Raw genomic sequence first — 8,402 nt, 5'->3', positions numbered from 1 at the left:
CACCCTATCGTCATCATCATCATCATCATCATCATCATCATCATCATCATCACACAATATATGCCCCCGGGGGGTCCTAGTGACCCCAAACCTATCATCATCATCATCATCATCATCATCATCATCACATATGCCCCCCCGGGGGGGTCCTAGTGACCCCAAACCTATCATCATCATCATCATCATCATCATCACATATGCCCCCCCCCCCCCCCGGGGGGTCCTAGTGACCCCAAACCTATCATCATCATCATCATCATCATCACATATGCCCGAGGGGGTCGCTAGGACCCCCACCCTAATCATCATAAAACACACATACCCCCCCAGGGGGGTTACCAAGACCCCCCATCGCCACCACCACCATCATCAGGATCATCATCATCATCATCACACACACACACACACACACACACACACTCATCATCATCATACACACACACACACACACACACACACACACACTCATCATCATCATCACACACACACACACACACACACACACACACACACCTCGGGGGGTCACCACGACCCACGCCCCGAGAACAGGCGGGCGCACAAGGGTTAAGTGGCAGGAGATTAAGGAGAATTGGGGATTGATTGAAAATTTTGAAACAATGAAAATTTTAGGGGTGGAAATAGGAGAAAATATGCAAACTAAGAATTGGAATTCAAAACTACAAAAAATACAAGGGAAGCTGTTGAGTTGGAAGGACAGAAAACTTTCCTTTATAGGTAAAGTTTTGGTGTTAAAGGCTGAAGTAATTGTGTCTATATGTTTCTGGCAACTACACTACCAATTCCATATAAAATATTAGCCTCGCTGAGGAAGGCTATGTTTCACTTTCTTTGAGGAGACCAACACGAGAGACTGAAGAGAGAAATTATCTACAGACCGGTAAAAAAAGGGGGGAGAGCAGTCCCAGAAATTGCATCTAAACTTAATGCAATGTTTATCGTCCCAGTGCTCAGGGCTTGCTTCAATGACCCTAAAGATAAGATTTGGCCATATTTCACAAGGTTTTGGGTGGGTTGGAGAGTGTTGAAGGCATGGGGCATGCGATGCCTTCTCAGTGTACCTTTCTCTGAACAATACCCCGCTGTCTATGATATGGTAATTCAATCGCTGAAGCATTTTTTGACTCAGATCACACCTCGGGAGATAACTCGAGCCAATTTAGAGGAGATATTATTTCCAATGCATAGAATGACTCCAGTAGGGAGACTTCCTGAAAACCTCTGTAAAATGGCATGGGCTAATGTTAATAATAAGATACTGTTAAATTCCCACAAAGACTTAGCGTGGCAAGCTGTTCAAGAATGTCTACCCACAAGAGCCTTTTTGAAGGTAAGAGAGTGCACGAGGAGTGCGCAGTGCCCAAGAATGAGATGTGGAAATGACGAGACGGTTAGACATTTGTTTTGGGAATGCCCCTTTGCTAATAAGGTGTGGTGTTTATTACGGCACCAGTTGAAAGAGCTATATAAGGGGGATTTAACATATGAATGTATAATGTATGGGATTTTGAAAGGTAGTGGGGGAAGAGGGGAAGATTGTTGGTGGATAACAGTGAATTGTGTTAAAGATGCATTATGGAGGGCGAGAAACATTTGTGTTTTTAAAAAATATGAAATTCCTGCAAGAGTTGTAGTAAATAGTACCTTTAATTTGTTTAATGATTACTTTACGGGAAGATATCCTTTTGGAGAAGGGAGTAAAACAAAATGTATGGATGTTAGTTGAACATTAGTATATGGCAGAGGTCTGCAACCTTTAACACCCAAAGAGCCACTTGGACCTGATTTCCACGCAAAAGAAAACACTGGGAGCCGCAAATACTTTTTGAAATCTAAAATGAAGATAACACTGTATATATTGTTTTTTTTTACCTTTACGCTTTGTGTGAACAACTAAAGTAAGTAAGTAAAGTTTATTTATTAAGCGCTTTTCACAGACAGGCAGTCACAAAGCGCTGTACACAAATATTAAAATAAACACTACAATCAATAGACATTATACACAATGTAAAATATCAAATGTAAAGAATATAAAATACGTAGATCAACAAAAGGCTTGTTTGAACAGAAAAGTTTTTAACTGCTTTTTAAAAGAATCCACAGAGCAACTAAGGTGTGTCGCTTATGAAATCCATGAAGTGCTACAGAGAAAATTACATTTTATTTATGTAATTAACACATTTTGAACTCTTAAAGAAATATAACAAAAGGAAAGATACCCAGCTGAACTAAAATGATCCATGTAGCAAACAAAAACTGTTGTGAGTCGCCACCCTTATATCGCCTTTGGGCTTTTGGAGCCTTGACCTGACTTTTAAAAAGTAATTGGAAAAAAAGCTCTATGCTGCTGAAAAAAAAAATGGCTATTTGCAAAATTCTGCCTAAATATGTATTTTACCTGGTTAATGTGTGTGATGGGGCGTGGTCTGCAGTGCCGCTGCATGGGAGTCGGGCGCACCTGAGCAGCACCCGCAATCACGCCTCGCCACCTTAAAGTCTGTGCTCTCTCTGCTGTTGTGTTGTCGGGCTGTGAGCTGAAAAGCTACAGCCCGTATCCGTACAGCAACCGTGTGTGAAAAGTGGTCAATAAAGAGATGCTGAAAAGCATGTTCATACAAACATCGTCGGGTCTGCCGTGGTATGTTTACAATAAGACTTATGGTCCCGAACCTCTGCGCACAGCGTCTGCAAATTGGGGCTGTACGAAGTCACTTTCATCTTTACGCAGGACTGTAAGCTGTCATCTGTGAGGCGTAAGCGGTGTTTGTTTTTAACATAGTTCACGGTGGAGAACAGCTGCCGACATAATGTGGATCCAAGATCCATAATTGGCCTGCCTGGGGTTGAAAGTCTCAATAAATGCATAGCGTTTCAGCGGAAAAACATAATAAGATATAATTTTATTTTTATATTTCAAAATCACAATAATCTTCCAATTTAGGGTTGCTGACCCCTGGTATATGGGATCCTTTGTTGAACCTCTTTTATATTATTTTTATTTTATTTTTTCAATTTTTTGTTTTGAGGTGTTGTGGCTTTGATGCCTTTTCTTGGTCTAGACGTTTGAGATTTTGTATAACATTTCTGTAATGAACAATAAAAAATCGTGAAAATTGTAAATTGGTTCACCCTCCATGATGATGACACCAAATGCTACTATGACCTTGACAGATTCCAGGAGGAATGCTGTGCGTTTTGAGCTACATAAACATATTTCATCGCCAATGAATGTGGATAAGGGTAACAACCAAGTTAACGAGTTTCAGCTGGAAGCCATTGAGAACCCAACAAGGGCTAATCAGGACGGGGAACCAACTGGGAAGTCATTCCACCAAGCAGCTGTGTACGAGGAAACAACGATGTCTCACAATTATCAAAGGAACCTAATGGAGTTGAAATTATTCACGAGGAGATGGCATCCTCCCTAGGAACTTCAGACCTTACCCTTCCAACAAATGAAAAGAGTGCAGAGACTTGTTGGATTTTATGTTCCCGGATTTTCCAACGGAGGAGACAAAACATACTGTTAAGTTTGACGAGGTTTTCCCTTTACCAGCACACGCCATGGAAGACAAGTTGCCCCGCTCCCCTGAACTAGTATTACAACCTGGGCCATATGATGTGTCAGGTTCACTAAAGCGGCAAATAAATACGTCAACGGAATCTTCAGCTGGAGATGCTGACTTGGAACACCCGTGGCGTGGTTGGTATTAAAAAAGGAAAAGAAGGTAAAGGTCCACGTCACGCTGTGCACCATGTTATTGTTTAAATGAGATTAATTGCAGAATGACAGATAGTAAGGTTAACAATAACAGTATTTTGTCTCTATCTTCAGGTTTTACACGCTTACATTTATATACGCAGTTACTGTCCCTCTATTTAGAAAGGCAGAGGCGTCACGGTGTAATTATTTTACGTGTAGTTGTTTTTTTCCTGTGTAATAATATTTAACATTGCTATCAATACATTTTTCGAAAAATACCTCTCTGTGCAAAATGGGTTTAGAAACATAAACAACTGTGAGATGCTGTTTGTCCGTGATTTGAACTGAGGGAACAAATCGTGGCAGGATCAGCCTGATATTATTTGTATCCCACTGTAACGTTACTGTATACAGAGCTAACATGTCAGGAGTAGTTAGTCTTTACAAGAAAGGTTTGTGAACTAAAAATCAAGAATGTGGGATACTGTTTATCCGTGATTTGGAGAGCCCAGCGCGTGCTCCCGATGCAGGGGAAACAAATTCTGCAGGGGAGACCTACCTTGGCACTTGTGCAGGTGAAGCCAAAGGGAAGATTTGCTTCACCATATTTTCTAGTCTTTGGCTTAGAATGAAGAAGGTTTGGAAACATACTTGGCGATGCTTCATCTCCTGCTTTGCGTTTGTGTGGGAGCCCCGTCAAAAACCTGTCCATTATGCTAGCAGTGTCCAAGCGTTTTCTGTTTTTGTTTTTTTTCTCTTTTCATACTGCTCCCCCCCCCTGCAATAGCTCTGCCCCCCCCCCCCCCCCCCCAGGGGGCGGGCCCCACACTTTGGGAACCTCTGCCTTACATGGACAACTATGTAAAGTTTGCAAAACGATGGGCATACGGGCAATCCTTTTGGTCAGGGGATAACCAGAACCGTTTTTCAGGAGTGGGAGTGTTATTTAACAACAGAACCTTTAACATAGAAAATGTGGAGACTGTGGTGGATGGGAGAGTGTTACTTGTTGATGCAGAAAAATATGGGAGTAAATTTAGGATTATCAATGTCTATGGATATACTGACAAGAAGCAACAGACTACCTTGCAACCCTTTCTTTGTAGTAGAAGAAATATAGTATGGGGGGGGGGGGGGGATTTTAATTATCCATCCATCCATTCGCATCCGCTTATCCTGTTCAGGGTCGCGGGGGGCGCTGGAGCCTATCCCAGCTGTCGTAGGGCGAGAGGCGGGGTACACCCTGGACAGGTCGCCAGTCTGTCGCAGGGCCACACAGAGACAGACAACCATTCACTCGCACATTCACACCTATGGGCAATTTGGATTAACCAATTAACCTATCCCCACTAAGTGCATGTCTTTTATATTATATTTTAATTATATCCTTGGAAAAAAAGTCCGGCGGGGGGAGAACCCTGTGGGTAGAGGGGATGTTCCTGTGCGTTAGAAAACTTAATTACTGATGGTAACCTGAATGATGTTTTTAGGTCGTAATGGCAAAGAAGGAAGCAAGCTACATTGTAAAGATATTATAACCTTCTTCTTGGGATTTGACGTGAATGAGGAGATAACGAGATTAAAAGCGGAAATGATGGGAGCTTTGAATGAAAAAAAAGCAAAGGGGTATCACCCTCGCCCTGGGTGAACCAATTTTTATTGTTCATTGAAGAAAGGTTATTCAAATTCTCAACACTGGAACAGACAAAAGGGATACATCAAAGCCACAGACACCTCAAAAAAAAAAAGGTCTATACATAATAATCTCCTCAGTCTTTCATGTTCTTTCATGTTGGCCCCCCCAAAGGAAGCGAAACGCTTCAGTGATTGGATTACTACATCATAAACAGCGGGGTATTGTTCTGAGAAAGGTGTATTAAGGGAGCATCGCATGCCCCATGCCTTCAACACTCTCTGACCAACTCAAAATCTTGTGAAACATTTACATGGTAAATTTTACTTCATTCCCCCCACTTCATACCCGGGGGGTGTTAACCCTTTAATTGACTCGTTCGGTCTTAAGGCACATGCTAGTGGCTCCATCGCCAGTATAAACAAAATAGGGGACAAAGGACATCCCTGTCGTACTCCAGACTTTCCTCCGACCGTAGCGGTGAGTGTTCCATTTACGACAACCACACTACTACAACTATTATATAACACCTGGATCCATCTCCTAAACCCCTCCCCAAAACCTAAATTATTAAGGACTTTCATCAAAAAAGTATGGTTAACGTTATCAAAGGCTTTTTCCAGATCTATTCCTAGACAACAAAGGGGAATGTTCCGCTCTTGAACTATCCCTTATGACAGCCAAGCTGTCTGTCATCTTACGTCCTAATATCCCACGTTTGCCCTACTCCAATTAGCTTAAGTATAACTGATTGCAACCAGAAAAATAAAGCTTTAGTAGATATTAAAATTTTAGCTAAAGCTTGATTTTTCTCACTATTCCATTACGTAGGTAAGACAAACATTTCCCTACTCAAACCTATAATGCTATTCTTTACTAGCAATAAAAACTCTAAGGTGTAGTCAACACATATCACAATACTAAATCCATTTTGCTATAAACACACTCTAAAATCAACTTTAATAAGTGACAAGGATTCTCCTCCTTCTTCACCTGGTCTCTTCCGGTGACCTCAGACTAACTAGGAAACTTGTACTGGAAATTTCTTTATTTTTATGTATTGATCACATATTTTAATTACATCACTTTAGTATGGCAAAATCACTCCTGACACCTCTTTGTATACATGCATGTGAAATGTTCTCACAAGTGGGCCTCAGGTTTTATTACACCTCACAGAGGTGTAGACTTGAAGATCTCCAGAACATCCTGCTTTTAGGGAGGTGACGGGTGGTCGTAACTTTTCTTAGAGTGGGAGAGGGGCAAGGATGAGCTGGATTGAAGGCATAGAGCTATATGATGTGCTGTGGAATGTTCTTTGTTTGAGAGTGCTCTGGGAAGGTATAAAATGGTTCAGGGCGGTGTCCTTCTTCAGAAAATTGTTTGGTGTTTGGTCTGAACATTCTCTCCACTGCAGTGTTTTCTTTTTTTAATAAACCTCACTTCAAAGATAACCCTGGTTGTTGAAGTTTATTCAAGATTTTCTATAACAAACTATAAATACAGGAAGTGACGCTGCATTTCCTCCTTTCGATCCTTGAACACAGGTATGTAAGGTGAGGGTTTTTCAAAGTGTTTGTTGAATTGGCACAGGCAGAAGAGTTGGATGAGGCCGGAGACTTGTATCACATTCCTTAAACACTTCAAGCTGTAAGCTAATGATAGTTATATAAGAACAGATGCTGCTGGTGCAATAAGCTGTACATTTTACGTCCAATGGATGCATGATCTGATTAGTTGACTAATCGCAAAAATAATCAGTGACTAGTCGACTATCAAAATAATTGTTTTGGGCAGCCATGTATTCTTCCCACACACCTTTGTGATTTGAGGAAAATCAACCCTAAAACTACAGCACACATTTTACATTATCTGCATTCAGATGGGGTGGGTGTTAGTCTGCTTGTGCTAACTGGGATATCAGTGTTTAAATTGGTCTGTTCAGGCACAGCAGGAGGAGTCAGAGGGTGCAGCATCCCCGGTTGAAAAGATGGTCTCTCAAACTGATGGTTCACAATCCTTTTATTAAACAGCCGTGTATGTGAACACACCGTAAGAGCTACAACATACAGAATAAAAGACTATTAGTAAATCAAACAGTGTATTACCTTTAACCTTTTGACTTACTCATTAATCACAAAGTAATTATCTTTACCTTACATAACATATAACAGTGAAACAAATTTAGCATATAAGTGAAATCGTTGCATCGCTGCCTAAACATGACGAGATACGTTAGCGCCCTCTAGTGGGTGAAAACTTAGCCTTTATCCTTAGTAGCGGTCAGCAGCTATATGCTCCGTAAAACAACAAGGTACATATCCACAGGACAAACTTTGTTACGAACCTTGTTCCCTCATCAACCAGGTGCTAAGAAACTGCTTTCAACTCAGTGTTGCACCTTAATAGCCGTTCTTTTCCCCATTCCCGTCCATTAACCATATAGCATAACTCGCGCTTCTGCTATTTGGTTTACGCCACTTGATTTACGGCACCTTGTAGCTCTGTGACTTTCAAAATAAAAGCACCCACTGGGTCCAACAATATAATAGTAACTCATAACTTTACAAAACACTTTACAAAATATTAATGAGGTCATTTACAGAGGGTTCAGAGTCTGTTACCCCAGTAAGTGACTCAGAGCTTAAGTTGACCTTTTTCTGGAACCAAAAAGAAAATGTACTTGCTTGACCTTTATGTAACTAATGGCTCTGAAATTATGCCTGTGTATGAATAGAAATTTATACACAATGACACACACATCATGTTTTTAAGTAGTGTGTGAGGCAGTAGAGTATGAGCTGTAGTACTGAGCTTATATTCATAAACAATAACTGTAGACAAGTTAAATAATTCTTTAAATGCGATAAATATCAAAAGAATGATTGTATCATCAGTACTTCTACCATCATTATATGCAAAGAGCAGGAATGCACTCAAAATGTTCATTATTACTGAACAATAATTGGCAAAGGAATAACTGAACCCTATTTATTTATTTAAACTCTGGTCATAGCATTTGAATTAGTTAGTAATCAACTGTTTGTT

This window comes from Astatotilapia calliptera, chromosome 18 (genome assembly GCF_964374335.1).
Source record: "Astatotilapia calliptera chromosome 18, fAstCal68.1, whole genome shotgun sequence".
NCBI classification, from domain to species: Eukaryota; Metazoa; Chordata; class Actinopteri; order Cichliformes; family Cichlidae; genus Astatotilapia; species Astatotilapia calliptera.
This window is presented reverse-complemented; position numbering follows the sequence as displayed.